Source organism: Acanthochromis polyacanthus, chromosome 12 (assembly GCF_021347895.1).
Source record: "Acanthochromis polyacanthus isolate Apoly-LR-REF ecotype Palm Island chromosome 12, KAUST_Apoly_ChrSc, whole genome shotgun sequence".
Taxonomy (NCBI): Eukaryota; Metazoa; Chordata; class Actinopteri; family Pomacentridae; genus Acanthochromis; species Acanthochromis polyacanthus.
In genome coordinates, this window is record NC_067124.1 from 7,724,231 (window position 1) to 7,750,481 (window position 26,251).

At 44.1% G+C, this 26,251-nt stretch overlaps 23 non-coding genes across 23 annotated transcripts; 8 read left to right on the top strand and 15 right to left on the bottom strand.

Annotated features, from left to right (window-relative positions):
* Window positions 1–1,693: 1,693 nt before the first annotated feature.
* trnag-gcc (transfer RNA glycine (anticodon GCC)) lies at window positions 1,694–1,764 on the bottom strand. The gene has a single exon. It is a non-coding gene; the product is annotated as a tRNA-Gly (tRNA).
* Window positions 1,765–1,991: 227 nt separating this feature from the next.
* Window positions 1,992–2,062, bottom strand: trnag-gcc (transfer RNA glycine (anticodon GCC)). Its single transcript has one exon. It is a non-coding gene; the product is annotated as a tRNA-Gly (tRNA).
* Window positions 2,063–2,234: 172 nt separating this feature from the next.
* Window positions 2,235–2,307, top strand: trnar-acg (transfer RNA arginine (anticodon ACG)). Its single transcript has one exon. It is a non-coding gene; the product is annotated as a tRNA-Arg (tRNA).
* A 348-nt stretch (window positions 2,308–2,655) lies between these two features.
* trnah-gug (transfer RNA histidin (anticodon GUG)) lies at window positions 2,656–2,727 on the top strand. Its single transcript has one exon. It is a non-coding gene; the product is annotated as a tRNA-His (tRNA).
* Window positions 2,728–3,353: 626 nt separating this feature from the next.
* Window positions 3,354–3,426, bottom strand: trnam-cau (transfer RNA methionine (anticodon CAU)). Its single transcript has one exon. It is a non-coding gene; the product is annotated as a tRNA-Met (tRNA).
* A 4,070-nt stretch (window positions 3,427–7,496) lies between these two features.
* trnag-gcc (transfer RNA glycine (anticodon GCC)) lies at window positions 7,497–7,567 on the bottom strand. Its single transcript has one exon. It is a non-coding gene; the product is annotated as a tRNA-Gly (tRNA).
* Window positions 7,568–7,794: 227 nt separating this feature from the next.
* On the bottom strand, window positions 7,795–7,865 carry trnag-gcc (transfer RNA glycine (anticodon GCC)). Its single transcript has one exon. It is a non-coding gene; the product is annotated as a tRNA-Gly (tRNA).
* A 172-nt stretch (window positions 7,866–8,037) lies between these two features.
* trnar-acg (transfer RNA arginine (anticodon ACG)) lies at window positions 8,038–8,110 on the top strand. Its single transcript has one exon. It is a non-coding gene; the product is annotated as a tRNA-Arg (tRNA).
* Window positions 8,111–8,458: 348 nt separating this feature from the next.
* trnah-gug (transfer RNA histidin (anticodon GUG)) lies at window positions 8,459–8,530 on the top strand. Its single transcript has one exon. It is a non-coding gene; the product is annotated as a tRNA-His (tRNA).
* Window positions 8,531–9,156: 626 nt separating this feature from the next.
* trnam-cau (transfer RNA methionine (anticodon CAU)) lies at window positions 9,157–9,229 on the bottom strand. The gene has a single exon. It is a non-coding gene; the product is annotated as a tRNA-Met (tRNA).
* A 4,065-nt stretch (window positions 9,230–13,294) lies between these two features.
* trnag-gcc (transfer RNA glycine (anticodon GCC)) lies at window positions 13,295–13,365 on the bottom strand. Its single transcript has one exon. It is a non-coding gene; the product is annotated as a tRNA-Gly (tRNA).
* Window positions 13,366–13,584: 219 nt separating this feature from the next.
* Window positions 13,585–13,655, bottom strand: trnag-gcc (transfer RNA glycine (anticodon GCC)). Its single transcript has one exon. It is a non-coding gene; the product is annotated as a tRNA-Gly (tRNA).
* Window positions 13,656–13,882: 227 nt separating this feature from the next.
* On the bottom strand, window positions 13,883–13,953 carry trnag-gcc (transfer RNA glycine (anticodon GCC)). Its single transcript has one exon. It is a non-coding gene; the product is annotated as a tRNA-Gly (tRNA).
* Window positions 13,954–14,125: 172 nt separating this feature from the next.
* On the top strand, window positions 14,126–14,198 carry trnar-acg (transfer RNA arginine (anticodon ACG)). Its single transcript has one exon. It is a non-coding gene; the product is annotated as a tRNA-Arg (tRNA).
* Window positions 14,199–14,546: 348 nt separating this feature from the next.
* On the top strand, window positions 14,547–14,618 carry trnah-gug (transfer RNA histidin (anticodon GUG)). Its single transcript has one exon. It is a non-coding gene; the product is annotated as a tRNA-His (tRNA).
* A 626-nt stretch (window positions 14,619–15,244) lies between these two features.
* trnam-cau (transfer RNA methionine (anticodon CAU)) lies at window positions 15,245–15,317 on the bottom strand. Its single transcript has one exon. It is a non-coding gene; the product is annotated as a tRNA-Met (tRNA).
* A 4,300-nt stretch (window positions 15,318–19,617) lies between these two features.
* trnag-gcc (transfer RNA glycine (anticodon GCC)) lies at window positions 19,618–19,688 on the bottom strand. The gene has a single exon. It is a non-coding gene; the product is annotated as a tRNA-Gly (tRNA).
* Window positions 19,689–19,915: 227 nt separating this feature from the next.
* On the bottom strand, window positions 19,916–19,986 carry trnag-gcc (transfer RNA glycine (anticodon GCC)). Its single transcript has one exon. It is a non-coding gene; the product is annotated as a tRNA-Gly (tRNA).
* A 172-nt stretch (window positions 19,987–20,158) lies between these two features.
* trnar-acg (transfer RNA arginine (anticodon ACG)) lies at window positions 20,159–20,231 on the top strand. Its single transcript has one exon. It is a non-coding gene; the product is annotated as a tRNA-Arg (tRNA).
* A 348-nt stretch (window positions 20,232–20,579) lies between these two features.
* Window positions 20,580–20,651, top strand: trnah-gug (transfer RNA histidin (anticodon GUG)). The gene has a single exon. It is a non-coding gene; the product is annotated as a tRNA-His (tRNA).
* A 626-nt stretch (window positions 20,652–21,277) lies between these two features.
* On the bottom strand, window positions 21,278–21,350 carry trnam-cau (transfer RNA methionine (anticodon CAU)). The gene has a single exon. It is a non-coding gene; the product is annotated as a tRNA-Met (tRNA).
* Window positions 21,351–25,436: 4,086 nt separating this feature from the next.
* trnag-gcc (transfer RNA glycine (anticodon GCC)) lies at window positions 25,437–25,507 on the bottom strand. The gene has a single exon. It is a non-coding gene; the product is annotated as a tRNA-Gly (tRNA).
* Window positions 25,508–25,734: 227 nt separating this feature from the next.
* Window positions 25,735–25,805, bottom strand: trnag-gcc (transfer RNA glycine (anticodon GCC)). The gene has a single exon. It is a non-coding gene; the product is annotated as a tRNA-Gly (tRNA).
* Between the last annotated feature and the right edge of the window lie 446 nt (window positions 25,806–26,251).

A 26,251-nucleotide genomic window follows, 5' to 3' on the forward strand; every position in this document is an offset into this window, starting at 1 on the left:
CTTCATTGTTGGCTAAATGTCACACTCTATTCCACCCAAAATGTGAATGGGAAGAGAAATATCAGTAACATACCTCTGTATGCCTTTCTGGATCCCCTCTGTAAAGGCAGCACCCACAGTTTCATCCTCTTCATCCTAGATCAGTGACATGTTTCAGTACACTTAAACTACCATTTGGATAAATCTTTGGAGTGTTGCCTACTTACAGTTACAAGGTCTGTTGTGGTGTGAAGGGGTCAAAAGACAAATAAGACACAAAAGAGAACTAAATAATTATATATACATATATATATATATATATATATATACATATATATATATGCATCCATATATATATATATATATATAATATATATATATATATATATATAACACCCGCTTTACAGGCATCTACTTTCTTTCTGTTGGCTGAGCAGAAGTCTGTGTTAGTTTAAATAGGTTTAATTATTTAACAGAACATGATATGGATGCAGACATTTAGGCTATGTGTGGATAAAACAACTGCACAGTCAAACAGCCACTTAATATTTAGGCTACTTCACAATGTAAAACATGATCAACATGAAGTACCTCCATGAGATAATGCTGAGGTCTTACCTGTTTGAACAATGTTTTTATATTTCATCTTAAGCTGCTGCCACGTGGGCTTCTCCCCCGTGGGATTTCACCTAAATGAAATGACTTAATAGGCTACCATTCAGACAGTTTTTCCCTGTAATATTATTATGATTACAAAGGACTACATTTAAACTTACGCATTGACCCGGGCAGCAATGTTCTCCACGCTGTCTCCGTCTCTTTTGTAGCTGCAGCGGTGTTGCACTTCTTTCTAAAAACATGTTCAAACTCGCTAAACATGTCAGGCCAGCTGCAACTGGGCCTGGTTAGTGCCACTCCTTGCTCTCTCTCTCTCTCTCTCTCTCTCTCTCTCTGTCTCTCTCTCTCTCTCTCTCTCTCTGTCTCTCTCTCTCTCTTTCTCTCAACCTGTCTCCCTGCTTCCTCGGTTGGCTCGGCAGGCAAGAGTGGCAAAAGGTGTTTCACTCAACACAGCAAACCTTCTGGTAATGGCACGTATTGATGAGCCATTGTGGAGGAGTTGGACTGCCTCTTCAACCTCTGTAGGGTCCAGGTATCACCTCATGCTACCAGTAGTGACAGTGACCCTAGCCAAATGCAAAACTATTGAAAAAACAGTCAGAAAACACAAGAATGACATAAAATGTCAGTGGCCTTCATGTGTAAAACCAATCCGGTTTTGAGGGGTGTCTCATTGTTACCCCTCTAGTGCACCTGTTGTTAATTTCATGAACACCAAAGCAGCTGAAGCTGACTAAAAAAAACCTCTTTTAATTACTTGACCAGATCAGTATCCCACATGCTTGACTGATTTGATGCAATACTTAGATTAAAAAGTGTTTCTTTAATTTTTTTGAGCAGTGTACAAAAGTTGAGTACTTTTCAGGAATGGTCATTTTCAGTCAAGAATTGTGTGATGAAGTGAATGCTGCAAAAAGAAAGAAAACAGCAATATAATAGGAATCCTGTGATTCGTAGTTTCTGTGGGCACCTGACAACTGCTTGACATGTGTATATTGAACATTTAAATGCCAACAACAGATTCTGATTTATACTCAAGAAAGACTGAAAAGAGTATGTCCAACAAGAGAGACAAAAACCCCCAACGAGTGAGCTATGCATTGGCCGGGAATCGGACCCGGGCCTCCCGCGTGGCAGGCGAGAATTCTACCACTGAACCACCAATGCTCAGAAAAGGCGTTTGTCAACAGGGCTCACGATGGCACATCAAATGATGCTTTTCCTCAACGTGCCACAGCAATCCTGTGATTTGTAGTTTTTGTGGGCACCTGACAACTGCTTGACATGTGTATATTGAACATTTAAATGCCAACAACAGATTCTGATTTATACTCAAGAAAGACTGAAAAGAGTATGTCCAACAAGAGAGACAAAAACCCCCAACGAGTGAGCTATGCATTGGCCGGGAATCGGACCCAGGCCTCCCACATGGCAGGCGAGAACTCTACCACTGAACCACCAATGCTTAGACAAGGCATTTGTCAACAGGGCTCACGATGGCACATCAAATGATGCTTTTCCTCAACGTGCCACAGCATCTGCTTCAGTTGACGTAGTTTAGAACAGGGCAAAATCAAGCATATGACTAATTAAGACATGACAGATCCCAAGGTCCCCACTTACCAACACGTTGTGTAGGGCTAGTGGCGCAATGGATAACGCGTCTGACTACGGATCAGAAGATTCTAGGTTCAACTCCTGGCTAGCTCGATAAGCCTTTAGCTTCTCCTTCATGCTATATATACACAGCATGTGCACAAATTTGTCTGCACCCACAGTCGTCTCGACACAACTTCTGTCAGTGACTGTCACTGTTCTGCTTGTGTCAAACTGGATGAGAGGTAGAAGTCCAAGTGCATATTGTTCAGGTTTTGGCTCCACCACTACAGTCGAAAGCATTTCAGTCTCATAACCTGGAGATTGTACATCCAGTTTTTGGGATGGGATACAGGTGAAACACTTCTGAATGGAAAATTGATCAGTTTTAACAGAAAACAAATCGTAAGTGTGATATTCAGAGCTCATAGCATTTCACCAACCACTCTCCAGCATCCAGAGGCCGTGATCGTATAGTGGTTAGTACTCTGTGTTGTGGCCGCAGCAACCCCGGTTCGAATCCGGGTCACGGCAAGTCGTGCTTCCTTATGTCCTTGATTGCAGAGAACCAAGACACTGTCAAACATCCCAGAGGGACAGACTGTAACTTACATCAGTGTAGTCAAATGTATTTTCCCATGTAAAGAAACTTACTTGCAGAATCGGCCAATCATTTGATGGCTTTCTTAATGCTTGTATGCCTATTATGAGGACGTAGTGCAAAGTCCCCGCTTCCATCCAGCCAACAGAAAACACATGCTGGGGTTCTTCAGAATCCAGTTTGCTGTGCTTTTGAGCAGACATTCAGGTGAGTGGCTGAAAATGCTCTGGAGTATTCTGCTCACCTGGTGGCAGAAATGAAGAGGGACCTCACAGGTGGCAGCAACGACTCCAGAAACGGTGTTCACAACAAGGAGTGTTTCAAGCAATACGTTGATAAATCTTCTCCTGGCAGACTGTTGACATGAAGGAAGAGTCATATGCTGGGATGAACACGATGAGTCAAGCTGACCTGTCTGCATCCAAACTGCCACACAAACCTACCACCTCAGTTGACCTCCATCAGAAGATGAGGTATCTTTCTGTTTGAGCTACAGCTGAAAGTATATTTTGTTTAATGTCTAAATTTGGTTATACATGTGATCAAGCATCAAAACATATGCCTCATGTGAGGCTCGAACTCACGACCTTCAGATTATGAGACTGACGCGCTGCCTACTGCGCCAACGAGGCCTGAAACACAGCAAAAATGGGCGCTTTTTTCTGCTCACGTGTACTCTGGGGTGACAAAAAACATGCATCTAAACACATGCCCCATATGAGGCTCAGACTTCCACCTAACAGACTGTGAGACACAAATAGTGCAAGAAAAGTGGAATGCACTTTCCAGGTAGTCCACAAAGGGAACACTGCCAGTATAGTTTGTGACTGTAGAAGATACAATGTATTACGGCACTGTGACGTAATGGTGAGGCAAGTGATGAAACAACGGGTCAAGTTGGAAAATATGGGTGTTCACAGAAGAGAATATGCTTGGTTCAGACCATGTAAAGTAAAACAGAGGCTGAAGCATGTTGGTTTTACATGGTGTGGTACAGAGCAATGACAGTGTTAGTGGTTGTAGAGGTGCCAACAATGGATATTATTCTTTCTTGCTGCATTTCTGGTGTTGGTAGCTGATGCAGTCAATTCCCTCCCCTCTTTATAGATGACTCTTCCAGTGATAAGCATTAATGTGACCTGGAAAATTGAGAATCTACACACACATATTGCTTTGAAACAATAAGTCTTTTCCAGCAATATACCCTTTATTTTCCATCCATACCAGTCACGTGATTGTTGTTTCTACATGTCCATACATGGCAAGCAAATATCCATCACAACGCAACGCAATTCTGTGACACGCCACATTCAACGTTAAAGAGAAAAGGTTCAGATTCTTTTGATTCTTTCATATGCTACATTTCCAGATGATGGTGATCCAAGGAGCTTCAGTAAAAGCAATGTATCTTCTATTTCAGATTCTTGAAGACATCTCACTGCTCATCCAAGAGGCTTCTTCAGTTCACTCTGCATGGGATGTATCTAGTCACCCTAAGTTCATGTGGCTAATGGCCCACAACTCACTTGCCTCAAAGGTGTGAATGGATATGAAACCAGGTGTCCCATCAACAGCACTGATGATTGTGGAGCTGCCGGTTTACATAACAAAGAATGTGAAACTGACATGTCAGTGTTATTCCAACCCTGTTATTGATGGTGAAAGTTTATGGGGAGAGACCTCAATACTCCACTTGCACCAAAGCTGTTTTGTAATTGATGTTGTAGCCTCCTCCTGTTTCGAGGTCGCTGTGCCATTTAAACAAAGATGGAGTCCTACAACTGCCTCTCAAACTATCTTCCTTCTCTGTCCAGAATGTGAATATCGCCGTAGTCAGAAGCGTGTCCCTTATCCTTCAGATGCAGGTGGATTGCTGAGTCTTGGAGGAACTCTTTTAGTTCTTCTGCTTGTTTTTATTTCTCTCTCTTTGTTGCATGTACTTACTGACCAACTATGGACACTGGATAGTTTCCAGTACAGGGTAAAGATTTTGAGGGCTCATTTCAAACAAGCCAGACAAGAGGCAGAAGCATATTTCCTTGCATGCAACTTATTTTCCAACTCGACCAGTCACTTAAATACTTCTTTTTACCAATTATGTTGTAAAAGCACTCATGTGCGCACATTCCAACCCCAAACCGCAGCAGGCTGGTGTGTTGATCTCCAGCTGGTCGCCGAATCCGTGGTGCAGAGCAGCAACCTCCAGTGACTTACAGGAAGCAGTCCACAGAATCCCCACAGCAGAGTTGATCTCCAAGGTCTACAAAACTCACAGTTAGTATCTGGCAGAATCCTTGTATTGGCGTCCACAGCCCACCGAATTGAAATCAGCAGTTCACAGATAAGCAATCTAAGGTCCTGGGAAAGGACATACAGGTCACTGGTGCGGCAGGTAACTCAGTCTGTCCAGTGAAAAGTCTGATCATGCTGTGACGACGCTTGTCCGTCCGCAGCTTAGCCGTTAGCTTTAGCAGTTAGCCAGGACCCACTTACACGGAATCTCAGTGGTTATCAACACAGATAAATACAACATCTGTGCATATGCGGTCCATAATTACACACAGCTCGCCGGGCAAAATAATAAGATTTACTAAGTAAATCTAACTAATGGGAAATTGGACTGCAAATAACTTTTTAACCTTCTAAAATACAATATATAGGGATATATATATATATATATACTGGGCCATATTATATAGGGCTGGTGGAGCAATGGATAACGCGTCTGACTACGGATCAGAAGATTCTAGGTTGGACTCCTGGCTAGCTCGATAACTCTTCTGCTTCTCAACAACTTATCTAACCCTGATTGATGCAGTGAGGAGCTTCTCATTTCTCAAACAACCATATCAGAAGACTTATGCTTAACAAACACAACTACACTGCTCAAAAAAATTAAAGGAACACTTTGAAAACATCATATTTCAATGCGGGGAAAAATCAAACTGGATATTTACATTGATATGGACTGGTTAATGTGTTAGGAATGAAAAGATGCCACATTGTTTGATGGAAATGAAAATGATCAACCCCCAGGAGGGCTAAATTCAAGACGTTCCAAAATCAAAGTGAAAAACTGATGTGGTAGACTGGTCCATTTTCTGAAATTCGTTGGCAGCAACTCAAAACGGTACTCAGTAGTTTGCATGACCTCCATATGCTTGTATGCAGCCTGACAATATCAGGACAAGCTCCGAATGAGACGATGGATGGTGTCCTGGGGTATCTCCTCCCAGATCTGAACCAGGGCATCCCTGAGCTCCTGGACAGTCTGAGGAGCAACCTGGTGGTGTTGGACGGAACAAAACATAATGTTCCAAAGGCGTTCTATTGGATTTAGGTCAGGTGAGTATTGGGGCCAGTCAATGCTGTCAATTCCTTCATCCTCCAGGAAGTGACTGCATCCTCTTGCCACATGAGGCCAGGCATTGTCGTGCACCACAAGGAACCCAGGACCATTGCAGCAGTGTAGGCTCTGACAATGGATCCAAGGATTTCATCTTGATACCTAATGGCAGTCAGAGTGCCGTTGTCTAGCCTGTAGAGGTCTGTGCGTCCCTCCATGGATATGCCTCCTCAGACCATCACTGACTCACCACCAAACCGGTCATGCTAAACCATGTTACCGGCAGCATAACATTCTCCATGGCTTCTCCAGACCTTTCCATGTCTGTGACATGTGCTCACGATGAACCTGCTCTCATTTGTGAAAAGCAAAGGGCACCATTGGCAGACCTGCCAATTCCTGTGTTCTATGGCAAATGCTAATCAAGCTCCACGGTGTCAGGCAGTGAGCACAGGAGCCACTAGAGGATGTCAGGCCCTCAGACCACTCCATTACATCTCCTTCTGATTGTTTGGTCAGAGACATTCACACCAGTGGCCTGCTAGAGGCCACTTTGTAGGGCTCTGGCAGTGCTCATCCTGGTCCTCCATGCACAAAGGAGCAGATAGCTGTCCTGCTGATGGGTTGAGGACCTTCTGCAGCCCTGTCCAGCTCTCCTGGAGTAACTGCCTGTCTCCTGGAACCTCCTCCATGCTCTTGAGACTGTGCTGGGCAACACAGCAAACCTTCTGGTAATGGCACGTATTGATGTGCCATTGTGGAGGAGTTGGACTGCCTCTTCAACCTCTGTAGGGTCCAGGTATCACCTCATGCTACCAGTAGTGACAGTGACCCTAGCCAAATGCAAAACTATTGAAAAAACAGTCAGAAAACACAAGAATGAAATAAAATGTCAGTGGCCTTCATGTGTAAAACCAATCCGGTTTTGAGGGGTGTCTCATTGTTACCCCTCTAGTGCACCTGTTGTTAATTTCATGAACACCAAAGCAGCTGAAGCTGACTAAAAAAAACCTCTTTTAATTACTTGACCAGATCAGTATCCCACATGTTTGACTGATTTGATGCAATACTTAGATTAAAAAGTGTTTCTTTAATTTTTTTGAGCAGTGTACAAAAGTTGAGTACTTTTCAGGAATGGTCACTTTCAGTCAAGAATTGTGTGATGAAGGGAATGCTGCAAAAAAGAAAGAAAACAGCAATATAATAGGAATCCTGTGATTTGTAGTTTTTGTGGGCACCTGACAACTGCTTGACATGTGTATATTGAACATTTAAATGCCAACAACAGATTCTGATTTATACTCAAGAAAAGAATGTGTCCAACAAGAGAGACAAAAACCCCCAACGAGTGAGCTATGCATTGGCCGGGAATCGGACCCGGGCCTCCCGCGTGGCAGGCGAGAATTCTACCACTGAACCACCAATGCTCAGAAAAGGCGTTTGTCAACAGGGCTCACGATGGCACATCAAATGATGCTTTTCCTCAACGTGCCACAGCAATCCTGTGATTTGTAGTTTTTGTGGGCACCTGACAACTGCTTGACATGTGTATATTGAACATTTAAATGCCAACAACAGATTCTGATTTATACTCAAGAAAGACTGAAAAGAATGTGTCCAACAAGAGAGACAAAAACCCCCAACGAGTGAGCTATGCATTGGCCGGGAATCGGACCCGGGCCTCCCGCATGGCAGGCGAGAATTCTACCACTGAACCACCAATGCTTAGAAAAGGCATTTGTCAACAGGGCTCACGATGGCACATCAAATGATGCTTTTCCTCAACGTGCCACAGCATCTGCTTCAGTTGACGTAGTTTAGAACAGGGCAAAATCAAGCATATGACTAATTAAGACATGACAGATCCCAAGGTCCCCACTTACCAACATGTTGTGTAGGGCTAGTGGCGCAATGGATAACGCGTCTGACTACGGATCAGAAGATTCTAGGTTCAACTCCTGGCTAGCTCGGTAAGCCTTTAGCTTCTCCTTCATGCTATATATACACAGCATGTGCACAAATTTGTCTGCACCCACAGTCGTCTCGACACAACTTCTGTCAGTGACTGTCACTGTTCTGCTTGTGTCAAACTGGATGAGAGGTAGAAGTCCAAGTGCATATTGTTCAGGTTTTGGCTCCACCGCTACAGTCGAAAGCATTTCAGTCTCATAACCTGGAGATTGTACATCCAGTTTTTGGGATGGGATACAGATGAAACACTTCTGAATGGAAAATTGATCAGTTTTAACAGAAAACAAATCGTAAGTGTGATATTCAGAGCTCATAGCATTTCACCAACCACTCTCCAGCATCCAGAGGCCGTGATCGTATAGTGGTTAGTACTCTGTGTTGTGGCCGCAGCAACCCCGGTTCGAATCCGGGTCACGGCAAGTCGTGCTTCCTTATGTCCTTGATTGCAGAGAACCAAGACACTGTCAAACATCCCAGAGGGACAGACTGTAACTTACATCAGTGTAGTCAAATGTATTTTCCCATGTAAAGAAACTTACTTGCAGAATCGGCCAATCATTTGATGGCTTTCTTAATGCTTGTATGCCTATTATGAGGACGTAGTGCAAAGTCCCCGCTTCCATCCAGCCAACAGAAAACACATGCTGGGGTTCTTCAGAATCCAGTTTGCTGTGCTTTTGAGCAGACATTCAGGTGAGTGGCTGAAAATGCTCTGGAGTATTCTGCTCACCTGGTGGCAGAAATGAAGAGGGACCTCACAGGTGGCAGCAACGACTCCAGAAACGGTGTTCACAACAAGGAGTGTTTCAAGCAATACGTTGATAAATCTTCTCCTGGCAGACTGTTGACATGAAGGAAGAGTCATATGCTGGGATGAACACGATGAGTCAAGCTGACCTGTCTGCATCCAAACTGCCACACAAACCTACCACCTCAGTTGACCTCCATCAGAAGATGAGGTATCTTTCTGTTTGAGCTACAGCTGAAAGTATATTTTGTTTAATGTCTAAATTTGGTTATACATGTGATCAAGCATCAAAACATATGTCTCATGTGAGGCTCGAACTCACGACCTTCAGATTATGAGACTGACGCGCTGCCTACTGCGCCAACGAGGCCTGAAACACAGCAAAAATGGGCGCTTTTTTCTGCTCACGTGTACTCTGGGGTGACAAAAAACATGCATCTAAACACATGCCCCATATGAGGCTCAGACTTCCACCTAACAGACTGTGAGACACAAATAGTGCAAGAAAAGTGGAATGCACTTTCCAGGTAGTCCACAAAGGGAACACTGCCAGTATAGTTTGTGACTGTAGAAGATACAATGTATTACGGCACTGTGACGTAATGGTGAGGCAAGTGATGAAACAACGGGTCAAGTTGGAAAATATGGGTGTTCACAGAAGAGAATATGCTTGGTTCAGACCATGTAAAGTAAAACAGAGGCTGAAGCATATTGGTTTTACATGGTGTGGTACAGAGCAATGACAGTGTTAGTGGTTGTAGAGGTGCCAACAATGGATATTATTCTTTCTTGCTGCATTTCTGGTGTTGGTAGCTGATGCAGTCAATTCCCTCCCCTCTTTATAGATGACTCTTCCAGTGATAAGCATTAATGTGACCTGGAAAATTGAGAATCTACACACACATATTGCTTTGAAACAATAAGTCTTTTCCAGCAATATACCCTTTATTTTCCATCCATACCAGTCACGTGATTGTTGTTTCTACATGTCCATACATGGCAAGCAAATATCCATCACAACGCAACGCAATTCTGTGACACGCCACATTCAACGTTAAAGAGAAAAGGTTCAGATTCTTTTGATTCTTTCATATGCTACATTTCCAGATGATGGTGATCCAAGGAGCTTCAGTAAAAGCAATGTATCTTCTATTTCAGATTCTTGAAGACATCTCACTGCTCATCCAAGAGGCTTCTTCAGTTCACTCTGCATGGGATGTATCTAGTCACCCTAAGTTCATGTGGCTAATGGCCCACAACTCACTTGCCTCAAAGGTGTGAATGGATATGAAACCAGGTGTCCCATCAACAGCACTGATGATTGTGGAGCTGCCGGTTTACATAACAAAGAATGTGAAACTGACATGTCAGTGTTATTCCAACCCTGTTATTGATGGTGAAAGTTTATGGGGAGAGACCTCAATACTCCACTTGCACCAAAGCTGTTTTGTAATTGATGTTGTAGCCTCCTCCTGTTTCGAGGTCGCTGTGCCATTTAAACAAAGATGGAGTCCTACAACTGCCTCTCAAACTATCTTCCTTCTCTGTCCAGAATGTGAATATCGCCGTAGTCAGAAGCGTGTCCCTTATCCTTCAGATGCAGGTGGATTGCTGAGTCTTGGAGGAACTCTTTTAGTTCTTCTGCTTGTTTTTATTTCTCTCTCTTTGTTGCATGTACTTACTGACCAACTATGGACACTGGATAGTTTCCAGTACAGGGTAAAGATTTTGAGGGCTCATTTCAAACAAGCCAGACAAGAGGCAGAAGCATATTTCCTTGCATGCAACTTATTTTCCAACTCGACCAGTCACTTAAATACTTCTTTTTACCAATTATGTTGTAAAAGCACTCATGTGCGCACATTCCAACCCCAAACCGCAGCAGGCTGGTGTGTTGATCTCCAGCTGGTCGCCGAATCCGTGGTGCAGAGCAGCAACCTCCAGTGACTTACAGGAAGCAGTCCACAGAATCCCCACAGCAGAGTTGATCTCCAAGGTCTACAAAACTCACAGTTAGTATCTGGCAGAATCCTTGTATTGGCGTCCACAGCCCACCGAATTGAAATCAGCAGTTCACAGATAAGCAATCTAAGGTCCTGGGAAAGGACATACAGGTCACTGGTGCGGCAGGTAACTCAGTCTGTCCAGTGAAAAGTCTGATCATGCTGTGACGACGCTTGTCCGTCCGCAGCTTAGCCGTTAGCTTTAGCAGTTAGCCAGGACCCACTTACACGGAATCTCAGTGGTTATCAACACAGATAAATACAACATCTGTGCATATGCGGTCCATAATTACACACAGCTCGCCGGGCAAAATAATAAGATTTACTAAGTAAATCTAACTAATGGGAAATTGGACTGCAAATAACTTTTTAACCTTCTAAAATACAATATATAGGGATATATATATATATACTGGGCCATATTATATAGGGCTGGTGGAGCAATGGATAACGCGTCTGACTACGGATCAGAAGATTCTAGGTTGGACTCCTGGCTAGCTCGATAACTCTTCTGCTTCTCAACAACTTATCTAACCCTGATTGATGCAGTGAGGAGCTTCTCATTTCTCAAACAACCATATCAGAAGACTTATGCTTAACAAACACAACTACACTGCTCAAAAAAATTAAAGGAACACTTTGAAAACATCATATTTCAATGCGGGGAAAAATCAAACTGGATATTTACATTGATATGGACTGGTTAATGTGTTAGGAATGAAAAGATGCCACATTGTTTGATGGAAATGAAAATGATCAACCCCCAGGAGGGCTAAATTCAAGACGTTCCAAAATCAAAGTGAAAAACTGATGTGGTAGACTGGTCCATTTTCTGAAATTCGTTGGCAGCAACTCAAAACGGTACTCAGTAGTTTGCATGACCTCCATATGCTTGTATGCAGCCTGACAATATCAGGACAAGCTCCGAATGAGACGATGGATGGTGTCCTGGGGTATCTCCTCCCAGATCTGAACCAGGGCATCCCTGAGCTCCTGGACAGTCTGAGGAGCAACCTGGTGGTGTTGGACGGAACAAAACATAATGTTCCAAAGGCGTTCTATTGGATTTAGGTCAGGTGAGTATTGGGGCCAGTCAATGCTGTCAATTCCTTCATCCTCCAGGAAGTGACTGCATCCTCTTGCCACATGAGGCCAGGCATTGTCGTGCACCACAAGGAACCCAGGACCATTGCAGCAGTGTAGGGTCTGACAATGGATCCAAGGATTTCATCTTGATACCTAATGGCAGTCAGAGTGCCGTTGTCTAGCCTGTAGAGGTCTGTGCGTCCCTCCATGGATATGCCTCCTCAGACCATCACTGACTCACCACCAAACCGGTCATGCTAAACCATGTTACCGGCAGCATAACATTCTCCATGGCTTCTCCAGACCTTTCCATGTCTGTGACATGTGCTCACGATGAACCTGCTCTCATTTGTGAAAAGCAAAGGGCACCATTGGCAGACCTGCCAATTCCTGTGTTCTATGGCAAATGCTAATCAAGCTCCACGGTGTCAGGCAGTGAGCACAGGAGCCACTAGAGGATGTCAGGCCCTCAGACCACTCCATTACATCTCCTTCTGATTGTTTGGTCAGAGACATTCACACCAGTGGCCTGCTAGAGGCCACTTTGTAGGGCTCTGGCAGTGCTCATCCTGGTCCTCCATGCACAAAGGAGCAGATAGCTGTCCTGCTGATGGGTTGAGGACCTTCTGCAGCCCTGTCCAGCTCTCCTGGAGTAACTGCCTGTCTCCTGGAACCTCCTCCATGCTCTTGAGACTGTGCTGGGCAACACAGCAAACCTTCTGGTAATGGCACGTATTGATGTGCCATTGTGGAGGAGTTGGACTGCCTCTTCAACCTCTGTAGGGTCCAGGTATCACCTCATGCTACCAGTAGTGACAGTGACCCTAGCCAAATGCAAAACTATTGAAAAAACAGTCAGAAAACACAAGAATGAAATAAAATGTCAGTGGCCTTCATGTGTAAAACCAATCCGGTTTTGAGGGGTGTCTCATTGTTACCCCTCTAGTGCACCTGTTGTTAATTTCATGAACACCAAAGCAGCTGAAGCTGACTAAAAAAAACCTCTTTTAATTACTTGACCAGATCAGTATCCCACATGTTTGACTGATTTGATGCAATACTTAGATTAAAAAGTGTTTCTTTCATTTTTTGAGCAGTGTACAAAAGTTGAGTACTTTTCAGGAATGGTCACTTTCAGTCAAGAATTGTGTGATGAAGGGAATGCTGCAAAAAAGAAAGAAAACAGCAATATAATAGGAATCCTGTGATTTGTAGTTTTTGTGGGCACCTGACAACTGCTTGACATGTGTATATTGAACATTTAAATGCCAACAACAGATTCTGATTTATACTCAAGAAAAGAATGTGTCCAACAAGAGAGACAAAAACCCCCAACGAGTGAGCTATGCATTGGCCGGGAATCGGACCCGGGCCTCCCGCGTGGCAGGCGAGAATTCTACCACTGAACCACCAATGCTCAGGAAAGGCGTTTGTCAACAGGGCTCACGATGGCACAGCAAATGATGCTTTTCCTCAACGTGCCACAGCAATCCTGTGATTTGTAGTTTTTGTGGGCACCTGACAACTGCTTGACATGTGTATATTGAACATTTAAATGCCAACAACAGATTCTGATTTATACTCAAGAAAAGAATGTGTCCAACAAGAGAGACAAAAACCCCCAACGAGTGAGCTATGCATTGGCCGGGAATCGGACCCGGGCCTCCCGCGTGGCAGGCGAGAATTCTACCACTGAACCACCAATGCTCAGAAAAGGCGTTTGTCAACAGGGCTCACGATGGCACATCAAATGATGCTTTTCCTCAACGTGCCACAGCAATCCTGTGATTTGTAGTTTTTGTGGGCACCTGACAACTGCTTGACATGTGTATATTGAACATTTAAATGCCAACAACAGATTCTGATTTATACTCAAGAAAGACTGAAAAGAATGTGTCCAACAAGAGAGACAAAAACCCCCAACGAGTGAGCTATGCATTGGCCGGGAATCGGACCCGGGCCTCCCGCATGGCAGGCGAGAATTCTACCACTGAACCACCAATGCTTAGAAAAGGCATTTGTCAACAGGGCTCACGATGGCACATCAAATGATGCTTTTCCTCAACGTGCCACAGCATCTGCTTCAGTTGACGTAGTTTAGAACAGGGCAAAATCAAGCATATGACTAATTAAGACATGACAGATCCCAAGGTCCCCACTTACCAACATGTTGTGTAGGGCTAGTGGCGCAATGGATAACGCGTCTGACTACGGATCAGAAGATTCTAGGTTCAACTCCTGGCTAGCTCGGTAAGCCTTTAGCTTCTCCTTCATGCTATATATACACAGCATGTGCACAAATTTGTCTGCACCCACAGTCGTCTCGACACAACTTCTGTCAGTGACTGTCACTGTTCTGCTTGTGTCAAACTGGATGAGAGGTAGAAGTCCAAGTGCATATTGTTCAGGTTTTGGCTCCACCGCTACAGTCGAAAGCATTTCAGTCTCATAACCTGGAGATTGTACATCCAGTTTTTGGGATGGGATACAGATGAAACACTTCTGAATGGAAAATTGATCAGTTTTAACAGAAAACAAATCGTAAGTGTGATATTCAGAGCTCATAGCATTTCACCAACCACTCTCCAGCATCCAGAGGCCGTGATCGTATAGTGGTTAGTACTCTGTGTTGTGGCCGCAGCAACCCCGGTTCGAATCCGGGTCACGGCAAGTCGTGCTTCCTTATGTCCTTGATTGCAGAGAACCAAGACACTGTCAAACATCCCAGAGGGACAGACTGTAACTTACATCAGTGTAGTCAAATGTATTTTCCCATGTAAAGAAACTTACTTGCAGAATCGGCCAATCATTTGATGGCTTTCTTAATGCTTGTATGCCTATTATGAGGACGTAGTGCAAAGTCCCCGCTTCCATCCAGCCAACAGAAAACACATGCTGGGGTTCTTCAGAATCCAGTTTGCTGTGCTTTTGAGCAGACATTCAGGTGAGTGGCTGAAAATGCTCTGGAGTATTCTGCTCACCTGGTGGCAGAAATGAAGAGGGACCTCACAGGTGGCAGCAACGACTCCAGAAACGGTGTTCACAACAAGGAGTGTTTCAAGCAATACGTTGATAAATCTTCTCCTGGCAGACTGTTGACATGAAGGAAGAGTCATATGCTGGGATGAACACGATGAGTCAAGCTGACCTGTCTGCATCCAAACTGCCACACAAACCTACCACCTCAGTTGACCTCCATCAGAAGATGAGGTATCTTTCTGTTTGAGCTACAGCTGAAAGTATATTTTGTTTAATGTCTAAATTTGGTTATACATGTGATCAAGCATCAAAACATATGCCTCATGTGAGGCTCGAACTCACGACCTTCAGATTATGAGACTGACGCGCTGCCTACTGCGCCAACGAGGCCTGAAACACAGCAAAAATGGGCGCTTTTTTCTGCTCACGTGTACTCTGGGGTGACAAAAAACATGCATCTAAACACATGCCCCATATGAGGCTCAGACTTCCACCTAACAGACTGTGAGACACAAATAGTGCAAGAAAAGTGGAATGCACTTTCCAGGTAGTCCACAAAGGGAACACTGCCAGTATAGTTTGTGACTGTAGAAGATACAATGTATTACGGCACTGTGACGTAATGGTGAGGCAAGTGATGAAACAACGGGTCAAGTTGGAAAATATGGGTGTTCACAGAAGAGAATATGCTTGGTTCAGACCATGTAAAGTAAAACAGAGGCTGAAGCATATTGGTTTTACATGGTGTGGTACAGAGCAATGACAGTGTTAGTGGTTGTAGAGGTGCCAACAATGGATATTATTCTTTCTTGCTGCATTTCTGGTGTTGGTAGCTGATGCGGTCAATTCCCTCCCCTCTTTATAGATGACTCTTCCAGTGATAAGCATTAATGTGACCTGGAAAATTGAGAATCTACACACACATATTGCTTTGAAACAATAAGTCTTTTCCAGCAATATACCCTTTATTTTCCATCCATACCAGTCACGTGATTGTTGTTTCTACATGTCCATACATGGCAAGCAAATATCCATCACAACGCAACGCAATTCTGTGACACGCCACATTCAACGTTAAAGAGAAAAGGTTCAGATTCTTTTGATTCTTTCATATGCTACATTTCCAGATGATGGTGATCCAAGGAGCTTCAGTAAAAGCAATGTATCTTCTATTTCAGATTCTTGAAGACATCTCACTGCTCATCCAAGAGGCTTCTTCAGTTCACTCTGCATGGGATGTATCTAGTCACCCTAAGTTCATGTGGCTAATGGCCCACTGATGACCCACAACTCACTTGCCTCAAAGGTGTGAATGGATATGAAACCAGGTGTCCCATCAACAGCACTGATGATTGTGGAGCTGCCGGTTTACATAACAAAGAATGTGAAACTGACATGTCAGTGTTATTCCAACCCTGTTATTGATGGTGAAAGTTTATGGGGAGAGACCTCAATACTCCACTTGCACCAAAGCTGTTTTGTAATTGATGTTGTAGCCTCCTCCTGTTTCGAGGTCGCTGTGCCATTTAAACAAAGATGGAGTCCTACAACTGCCTCTCAAACTATCTTCCTTCTCTGTCCAGAATGTGAATATCGCCGTAGTCAGAAGCGTGTCCCTTATCCTTCAGATGCAGGTGGATTGCTGAGTCTTGGAGGAACTCTTTTAGTTCTTCTGCTTGTTTTTATTTCTCTCTCTTTGTTGCATGTACTTACTGACCAACTATGGACACTGGATAGTTTCCAGTACAGGGTAAAGATTTTGAGGGCTCATTTCAAACAAGCCAGACAAGAGGCAGAAGCATATTTCCTTGCATGCAACTTATTTTCCAACTCGACCAGTCACTTAAATACTTCTTTTTACCAATTATGTTGTAAAAGCACTCATGTGCGCACATTCCAACCCCAAACCGCAGCAGGCTGGTGTGTTGATCTCCAGCTGGTCGCCGAATCCGTGGTGCAGAGCAGCAACCTCCAGTGACTTACAGGAAGCAGTCCACAGAATCCCCACAGCAGAGTTGATCTCCAAGGTCTACAAAACTCACAGTTAGTATCTGGCAGAATCCTTGTATTGGCGTCCACAGCCCACCGAGTTGAAATCAGCAGTTCACAGATAAGCAATCTAAGGTCCTGGGAAAGGACATACAGGTCACTGGTGCGGCAGGTAACTCAGTCTGTCCAGTGAAAAGTCTGATCATGCTGTGACGACGCTTGTCCGTCCGCAGCTTAGCCGTTAGCTTTAGCAGTTAGCCAGGACCCACTTACACGGAATCTCAGTGGTTATCAACACAGATAAATACAACATCTGTGCATATGCGGTCCATAATTACACACAGCTCGCCGGGCAAAATAATAAGATTTACTAAGTAAATCTAACTAATGGGAAATTGGACTGCAAATAACTTTTTAACCTTCTAAAATACAATATATAGGGATATATATATATATATATATATACTGGGCCATATTATATAGGGCTGGTGGAGCAATGGATAACGCGTCTGACTACGGATCAGAAGATTCTAGGTTGGACTCCTGGCTAGCTCGATAACTCTTCTGCTTCTCAACAACTTATCTAACCCTGATTGATGCAGTGAGGAGCTTCTTATTTCTCAAACAACCATATCAGAAGACTTATGCTTAACAAACACAACTACACTGCTCAAAAAAATTAATTCAATTCAATTCAATTCAATTTTATTTATATAGCGTCAATTACAGTCAAATCGTCTCAAGACGCTTTACAGAACCCATATGCCTGACCCCCAGAGCAAGCCCAAAGGCGACAGTGGCAAGGAAAAACACCCTTTTAACAGGGAAGAAACCTCGAGCAGAACCCGGCTCAAATAGGGGGGACCCATCTGCCTGCTGGCCGGGCGGGTTGAATTAAAGGAACACTTTGAAAACATCATATTTCAATGCGGGGAAAAATCAAACTGGATATTTACATTGATATGGACTGGTTAATGTGTTAGGAATGAAAAGATGCCACATTGTTTGATGGAAATGAAAATGATCAACCCCCAGGAGGGCTAAATTCAAGACGTTCCAAAATCAAAGTGAAAAACTGATGTGGTAGACTGGTCCATTTTCTGAAATTCGTTGGCAGCAACTCAAAACGGTACTCAGTAGTTTGCATGACCTCCATATGCTTGTATGCAGCCTGACAATATCAGGACAAGCTCCGAATGAGACGATGGATGGTGTCCTGGGGTATCTCCTCCCAGATCTGAACCAGGGCATCCCTGAGCTCCTGGACAGTCTGAGGAGCAACCTGGTGGTGTTGGACGGAACAAAACATAATGTTCCAAAGGCGTTCTATTGGATTTAGGTCAGGTGAGTATTGGGGCCAGTCAATGCTGTCAATTCCTTCATCCTCCAGGAAGTGACTGCATCCTCTTGCCACATGAGGCCAGGCATTGTCGTGCACCACAAGGAACCCAGGACCATTGCAGCAGTGTAGGGTCTGACAATGGATCCAAGGATTTCATCTTGATACCTAATGGCAGTCAGAGTGCCGTTGTCTAGCCTGTAGAGGTCTGTGCGTCCCTCCATGGATATGCCTCCTCAGACCATCACTGACTCACCACCAAACCGGTCATGCTAAACCATGTTACCGGCAGCATAACATTCTCCATGGCTTCTCCAGACCTTTCCATGTCTGTGACATGTGCTCACGATGAACCTGCTCTCATTTGTGAAAAGCAAAGGGCACCATTGGCAGACCTGCCAATTCCTGTGTTCTATGGCAAATGCTAATCAAGCTCCACGGTGTCAGGCAGTGAGCACAGGAGCCACTAGAGGATGTCAGGCCCTCAGACCACTCCATTACATCTCCTTCTGATTGTTTGGTCAGAGACATTCACACCAGTGGCCTGCTAGAGGCCACTTTGTAGGGCTCTGGCAGTGCTCATCCTGGTCCTCCATGCACAAAGGAGCAGATAGCTGTCCTGCTGATGGGTTGAGGACCTTCTGCAGCCCTGTCCAGCTCTCCTGGAGTAACTGCCTGTCTCCTGGAACCTCCTCCATGCTCTTGAGACTGTGCTGGGCAACACAGCAAACCTTCTGGTAATGGCACGTATTGATGTGCCATTGTGGAGGAGTTGGACTGCCTCTTCAACCTCTGTAGGGTCCAGGTATCACCTCATGCTACCAGTAGTGACAGTGACCCTAGCCAAATGCAAAACTATTGAAAAAACAGTCAGAAAACACAAGAATGAAATAAAATGTCAGTGGCCTTCATGTGTAAAACCAATCCGGTTTTGAGGGGTGTCTCATTGTTACCCCTCTAGTGCACCTGTTGTTAATTTCATGAACACCAAAGCAGCTGAAGCTGACTAAAAAAAACCTCTTTTAATTACTTGACCAGATCAGTATCCCACATGTTTGACTGATTTGATGCAATACTTAGATTAAAAAGTGTTTCTTTAATTTTTTTGAGCAGTGTACAAAAGTTGAGTACTTTTCAGGAATGGTCACTTTCAGTCAAGAATTGTGTGATGAAGGGAATGCTGCAAAAAAGAAAGAAAACAGCAATATAATAGGAATCCTGTGATTTGTAGTTTTTGTGGGCACCTGACAACTGCTTGACATGTGTATATTGAACATTTAAATGCCAACAACAGATTCTGATTTATACTCAAGAAAAGAATGTGTCCAACAAGAGAGACAAAAACCCCCAACGAGTGAGCTATGCATTGGCCGGGAATCGGACCCGGGCCTCCCGCGTGGCAGGCGAGAATTCTACCACTGAACCACCAATGCTCAGAAAAGGCGTTTGTCAACAGGGCTCACGATGGCACATCAAATGATGCTTTTCCTCAACGTGCCACAGCAATCCTGTGATTTGTAGTTTTTGTGGGCACCTGACAACTGCTTGACATGTGTATATTGAACATTTAAATGCCAACAACAGATTCTGATTTATACTCAAGAAAGACTGAAAAGAATGTGTCCAACAAGAGAGACAAAAACCCCCAACGAGTGAGCTATGCATTGGCCGGGAATCGGACCCGGGCCTCCCGCATGGCAGGCGAGAATTCTACCACTGAACCACCAATGCTTAGAAAAGGCATTTGTCAACAGGGCTCACGATGGCACATCAAATGATGCTTTTCCTCAACGTGCCACAGCATCTGCTTCAGTTGACGTAGTTTAGAACAGGGCAAAATCAAGCATATGACTAATTAAGACATGACAGATCCCAAGGTCCCCACTTACCAACATGTTGTGTAGGGCTAGTGGCGCAATGGATAACGCGTCTGACTACGGATCAGAAGATTCTAGGTTCAACTCCTGGCTAGCTCGGTAAGCCTTTAGCTTCTCCTTCATGCTATATATACACAGCATGTGCACAAATTTGTCTGCACCCACAGTCGTCTCGACACAACTTCTGTCAGTGACTGTCACTGTTCTGCTTGTGTCAAACTGGATGAGAGGTAGAAGTCCAAGTGCATATTGTTCAGGTTTTGGCTCCACCGCTACAGTCGAAAGCATTTCAGTCTCATAACCTGGAGATTGTACATCCAGTTTTTGGGATGGGATACAGATGAAACACTTCTGAATGGAAAATTGATCAGTTTTAACAGAAAACAAATCGTAAGTGTGATATTCAGAGCTCATAGCATTTCACCAACCACTCTCCAGCATCCAGAGGCCGTGATCGTATAGTGGTTAGTACTCTGTGTTGTGGCCGCAGCAACCCCGGTTCGAATCCGGGTCACGGCAAGTCGTGCTTCCTTATGTCCTTGATTGCAGAGAACCAAGACACTGTCAAACATCCCAGAGGGACAGACTGTAACTTACATCAGTGTAGTCAAATGTATTTTCCCATGTAAAGAAACTTACTTGCAGAATCGGCCAATCATTTGATGGCTTTCTTAATGCTTGTATGCCTATTATGAGGACGTAGTGCAAAGTCCCCGCTTCCATCCAGCCAACAGAAAACACATGCTGGGGTTCTTCAGAATCCAGTTTGCTGTGCTTTTGAGCAGACATTCAGGTGAGTGGCTGAAAATGCTCTGGAGTATTCTGCTCACCTGGTGGCAGAAATGAAGAGGGACCTCACAGGTGGCAGCAACGACTCCAGAAACGGTGTTCACAACAAGGAGTGTTTCAAGCAATACGTTGATAAATCTTCTCCTGGCAGACTGTTGACATGAAGGAAGAGTCATATGCTGGGATGAACACGATGAGTCAAGCTGACCTGTCTGCATCCAAACTGCCACACAAACCTACCACCTCAGTTGACCTCCATCAGAAGATGAGGTATCTTTCTGTTTGAGCTACAGCTGAAAGTATATTTTGTTTAATGTCTAAATTTGGTTATACATGTGATCAAGCATCAAAACATATGCCTCATGTGAGGCTCAAACTCACGACCTTCAGATTATGAGACTGACGCGCTGCCTACTGCGCCAACGAGGCCTGAAACACAGCAAAAATGGGCGCTTTTTTCTGCTCACGTGTACTCTGGGGTGACAAAAAACATGCATCTAAACACATGCCCCATATGAGGCTCAGACTTCCACCTAACAGACTGTGAGACACAAATAGTGCAAGAAAAGTGGAATGCACTTTCCAGGTAGTCCACAAAGGGAACACTGCCAGTATAGTTTGTGACTGTAGAAGATACAATGTATTACGGCACTGTGACGTAATGGTGAGGCAAGTGATGAAACAACGGGTCAAGTTGGAAAATATGGGTGTTCACAGAAGAGAATATGCTTGGTTCAGACCATGTAAAGTAAAACAGAGGCTGAAGCATATTGGTTTTACATGGTGTGGTACAGAGCAATGGCAGTGTTAGTGGTTGTAGAGGTGCCAACAATGGATATTATTCTTTCTTGCTGCATTTCTGGTGTTGGTAGCTGATGCAGTCAATTCCCTCCCCTCTTTATAGATGACTCTTCCAGTGATAAGCATTATTAATGTGACCTGGAAAATTGAGAATCTACACACACATATTGCTTTGAAACAATAAGTCTTTTCCAGCAATATACCCTTTATTTTCCATCCATACCAGTCACGTGATTGTTGTTTCTACATGTCCATACATGGCAAGCAAATATCCATCACAACGCAACGCAATTCTGTGACACGCCACATTCAACGTTAAAGAGAAAAGGTTCAGATTCTTTTGATTCTTTCATATGCTACATTTCCAGATGATGGTGATCCAAGGAGCTTCAGTAAAAGCAATGTATCTTCTATTTCAGATTCTTGAAGACATCTCACTGCTCATCCAAGAGGCTTCTTCAGTTCACTCTGCATGGGATGTATCTAGTCACCCTAAGTTCATGTGGCTAATGGCCCACTGATGACCCACAACTCACTTGCCTCAAAGGTGTGAATGGATATGAAACCAGGTGTCCCATCAACAGCACTGATGATTGTGGAGCTGCCGGTTTACATAACAAAGAATGTGAAACTGACATGTCAGTGTTATTCCAACCCTGTTATTGATGGTGAAAGTTTATGGGGAGAGACCTCAATACTCCACTTGCACCAAAGCTGTTTTGTAATTGATGTTGTAGCCTCCTCCTGTTTCGAGGTCGCTGTGCCATTTAAACAAAGATGGAGTCCTACAACTGCCTCTCAAACTATCTTCCTTCTCTGTCCAGAATGTGAATATCGCCGTAGTCAGAAGCGTGTCCCTTATCCTTCAGATGCAGGTGGATTGCTGAGTCTTGGAGGAAATCTTTTAGTTCTTCTGCTTGTTTTTATTTCTCTCTCTTTGTTGCATGTACTTACTGACCAACTATGGACACTGGATAGTTTCCAGTACAGGGTAAAGATTTTGAGGGCTCATTTCAAACAAGCCAGACAAGAGGCAGAAGCATATTTCCTTGCATGCAACTTATTTTCCAACTCAACCAGTCACTTAAATACTTCTTTTTACCAATTATGTTGTAAAAGCACTCATGTGCGCACATTCCAACCCCAAACCGCAGCAGGCTGGTGTGTTGATCTCCAGCTGGTCGCCGAATCCGTGGTGCAGAGCAGCAACCTCCAGTGACTTACAGGAAGCAGTCCACAGAATCCCCACAGCAGAGTTGATCTCCAAGGTCTACAAAACTCACAGTTAGTATCTGGCAGAATCCTTGTATTGGCGTCCACAGCCCACCGAGTTGAAATCAGCAGTTCACAGATAAGCAATCTAAGGTCCTGGGAAAGGACATACAGGTCACTGGTGCGGCAGGTAACTCAGTCTGTCCAGTGAAAAGTCTGATCATGCTGTGACGACGCTTGTCCGTCCGCAGCTTAGCCGTTAGCTTTAGCAGTTAGCCAGGACCCACTTACACGGAATCTCAGTGGTTATCAACACAGATAAATACAACATCTGTGCATATGCGGTCCATAATTACACACAGCTCGCCGGGCAAAATAATAAGATTTACTAAGTAAATCTAACTAATGGGAAATTGGACTGCAAATAACTTTTTAACCTTCTAAAATACAATATATAGGGATATATATATATATATATACTGGGCCATATTATATAGGGCTGGTGGAGCAATGGATAAAGCGTCTGACTACGGATCAGAAGATTCTAGGTTGGACTCCTGGCTAGCTCGATAACTCTTCTGCTTCTCAACAACTTATCTAACCCTGATTGATGCAGTGAGGAGCTTCTCATTTCTCAAACAACCATATCAGAAGACTTATGCTTAACAAACACAACTACACTGCTCAAAAAAATTAAAGGAACACTTTGAAAACGTCATATTTCAATGCGGGGAAAAATCAAACTGGATATTTACATTGATATGGACTGGTTAATGTGTTAGGAATGAAAAGATGCCACATTGTTTGATGGAAATGAAAATGATCAACCCCCAGGAGGGCTAAATTCAAGACGTTCCAAAATCAAAGTGAAAAACTGATGTGGTAGACTGGTCCATTTTCTGAAATTCGTTGGCAGCAACTCAAAACGGTACTCAGTAGTTTGCATGACCTCCATATGCTTGTATGCAGCCTGACAATATCAGGACAAGCTCCGAATGAGACGATGGATGGTGTCCTGGGGTATCTCCTCCCAGATCTGAACCAGGGCATCCCTGAGCTCCTGGACAGTCTGAGGAGCAACCTGGTGGTGTTGGACGGAACAAAACATAATGTTCCAAAGGCGTTCTATTGGATTTAGGTCAGGTGAGTATTGGGGCCAGTCAATGCTGTCAATTCCTTCATCCTCCAGGAAGTGACTGCATCCTCTTGCCACATGAGGCCAGGCATTGTCGTGCACCACAAGGAACCCAGGACCATTGCAGCAGTGTAGGGTCTGACAATGGATCCAAGGATTTCATCTTGATACCTAATGGCAGTCAGAGTGCCGTTGTCTAGCCTGTAGAGGTCTGTGCGTCCCTCCATGGATATGCCTCCTCAGACCATCACTGACTCACCACCAAACTGGTCATGCTAAACCATGTTACAGGCAGCATAACATTCTCCATGGCTTCTCCAGACCTTTCCATGTCTGTGACATGTGCTCACGATGAACCTGCTCTCATTTGTGAAAAGCAAAGGGCACCATTGGCAGACCTGCCAATTCCTGTGTTCTATGGCAAATGCTAATCAAGCTCCACGGTGTCAGGCAGTGAGCACAGGAGCCACTAGAGGATGTCAGGCCCTCAGACCACTCCATTACATCTCCTTCTGATTGTTTGGTCAGAGACATTCACACCAGTGGCCTGCTAGAGGCCACTTTGTAGGGCTCTGGCAGTGCTCATCCTGGTCCTCCATGCACAAAGGAGCAGATAGCTGTCCTGCTGATGGGTTGAGGACCTTCTGCAGCCCTGTCCAGCTCTCCTGGAGTAACTGCCTGTCTCCTGGAACCTCCTCCATGCTCTTGAGACTGTGCTGGGCAACACAGCAAACCTTCTGGTAATGGCACGTATTGATGTGCCATTGTGGAGGAGTTGGACTGCCTCTTCAACCTCTGTAGGGTCCAGGTATCACCTCATGCTACCAGTAGTGACAGTGACCCTAGCCAAATGCAAAACTATTGAAAAAACAGTCAGAAAACACAAGAATGAAATAAAATGTCAGTGGCCTTCATGTGTAAAACCAATCCGGTTTTGAGGGGTGTCTCATTGTTACCCCTCTAGTGCACCTGTTGTTAATTTCATGAACACCAAAGCAGCTGAAGCTGACTAAAAAAAAAACCTCTTTTAATTACTTGACCAGATCAGTATCCCACATGTTTGACTGATTTGATGCAATACTTAGATTAAAAAGTGTTTCTTTAATTTTTTTGAGCAGTGTACAAAAGTTGAGTACTTTTCAGGAATGGTCACTTTCAGTCAAGAATTGTGTGATGAAGGGAATGCTGCAAAAAAGAAAGAAAACAGCAATATAATAGGAATCCTGTGATTTGTAGTTTTTGTGGGCACCTGACAACTGCTTGACATGTGTATATTGAACATTTAAATGCCAACAACAGATTCTGATTTATACTCAAGAAAAGAATGTGTCCAACAAGAGAGACAAAAACCCCCAACGAGTGAGCTATGCATTGGCCGGGAATCGGACCCGGGCCTCCCGCGTGGCAGGCGAGAATTCTACCACTGAACCACCAATGCTCAGGAAAGGCGTTTGTCAACAGGGCTCACGATGGCACATCAAATGATGCTTTTCCTCAACGTGCCACAGCAATCCTGTGATTTGTAGTTTTTGTGGGCACCTGACAACTGCTTGACATGTGTATATTGAACATTTAAATGCCAACAACAGATTCTGATTTATACTCAAGAAAGACTGAAAAGAATGTGTCCAACAAGAGAGACAAAAACCCCCAACGAGTGAGCTATGCATTGGCCGGGAATCGGACCCGGGCCTCCCGCATGGCAGGCGAGAATTCTACCACTGAACCACCAATGCTTAGAAAAGGCATTTGTCAACAGGGCTCACGATGGCACATATGTTGCTGTCCCAATCATCTCCACCATCCACTCACACCACGACTTCCTCTACCGGTGACAGTACATGTAATTGTGTATTTTTAAATTGCTGTAATGGCACTTTACCTCTGGGGTCCTGAACCTATCAGATAAGAACCTTCTTGTTGAAAGATGACAGTGCGAGCTACTGCACATGCCCAAAACCTTGATTATAAATTTGAAAGAGGTATCATTGGCTGCACATTGGTTAAGTGGTTAGCACCATTACCTTGAAGCTAAAAAAAAATACCTGGCCTGGACATGGGATCTTTCAAACCAGATGTTGGGATCATCACTTCAGTAATGCTGAATTTCTTTATTTTGAGGATTTAACTGCTCAGTTCTTTGTTGTGTGGCAACTATGACAATGCAATGTAGATTAAAATG